The sequence below is a fragment of the Mustela putorius genome, unplaced genomic scaffold (genome assembly GCF_011764305.1).
Source record: "Mustela putorius furo isolate JIRA1106 unplaced genomic scaffold, ASM1176430v1.1 tig00001665_pilon_pilon_pilon, whole genome shotgun sequence".
In the NCBI taxonomy this organism is placed as follows: domain Eukaryota; kingdom Metazoa; phylum Chordata; class Mammalia; order Carnivora; family Mustelidae; genus Mustela; species Mustela putorius.
This window is the reverse complement of record NW_025421837.1, coordinates 154,025-155,505: the sequence shown is the minus strand read 5'-3', so window position 1 is coordinate 155,505 and position 1,481 is coordinate 154,025.

The window sequence follows — 1,481 nt, the reverse complement described above, 5'->3', positions numbered from 1 at the left end:
CTTCCATCCAACAGGATGACCCCAAACTCTTTGGACGGGGCCAAAGCCCAGAGTGTAAGACTCGTCCATTTCCCATGAAGTCACCCGGAAATTTCAGACCATGTGTGACAGGATATCCAGAGACAAAAACGTGAGCAAGGGCCTCACACTCGCCCTTTTTTCATATCCCGAAGACTTCTCCTCATGCACTGTAGTTCAGTCTTGCCATACCTTTGACCCGAAACATACCCGAGTTTGTGTGTTCAGACAACTGTCCAAACAGCCCTGGCCTACACACCCTACAGGCTCAGGCCCCTGGAGCCAAACCTGACGACTGTGCTTGCCCTCTCCAAGGGAATTGTAAGTGCCCATTCCAATGGCCACAACCCTACTAATAGGATAAACCTCCAAAGTCCCAGAGGCCATCCCAATATTTGTGGCTTCCCAGGACAAACAGGGTCATACTGGGCCCATCTGAGCACCTACCTGCACTCAGACCCGTAGACTGATGTCCCCAGAGGTAAAAAGGAACCTACAGGCCCCTAGGCACCTATCGGATCCATTGCTTTGGTTTCCAGGCATCTCTCCTCAGAGGCCTGGATTTCAATAACAGCATATGGCTGTATCTTGACTCACCCATCAGAACAAATCTCATCTACACATGGGAAACTTGCACGATGGAGCTGTGTGAAAGCCTCTCTTTAGGAGAACACTTCAGGGCCCCAGTGCCACCGCTTCATTCCAAGCTCTCCATAGACACAAAATCACATTAGGACACATCCACGGGAGAGTCCATTTCAACTCAGCCTCCGTGGTTGTACCCAGATCCAGCAGATCTAACCCGTCTTGTTGCTTGGAGTCAATTGAAATGCGAGGTGGGCTACCCTGCCATCCATCCTTAGAACCCTGGTCGGAATTGTCCTGGAGCCAACCAACAGGTCTCAATTGTCCTGCAGAAGAAGCTTTGCAGTTTGGAGTATCTCATAACTCCCATCGTGCGAAAACACCCATGGCCTCGTGATCCAACCCCCTTCAAGTATGGGCCATCAGGGAAAGAATGTCCAACCTGAGCGATCGTCTGATCCTCGCCCTGACTTCAGATGCACGAGATCTCGATTCAGGTCTGTAGATTGTACCTGCCATATCCTCACCCAGAAACCTAGGCCTAGCTTGGGTTCTCAGACTTCCTTCCTCAGACTACTGTTCCAGAAGCCCTCCAGTTTTGCAATCCAGAACTACAATGCAGCACTCTGCCTGCCCTCTGCCTGCCCTCCAGACGAAAAACATTGCCCTCTGGGGCTACCCAGAAACCCCAAATGAGGATCAACAGGGTACGCCATTCGGCTGTACCCCAAATATATAGGCTGACCTGGGCACTAATGCCCTTTCTGACACAGCCTGATCCTTGACCTCCTGGCCCCACCCAGACAGCTGATCGCACACTGAGCACATCGGACCCCTCATGGCCTTAGGTCGTCATCTCTTCTCAACCTCGGTTTTCA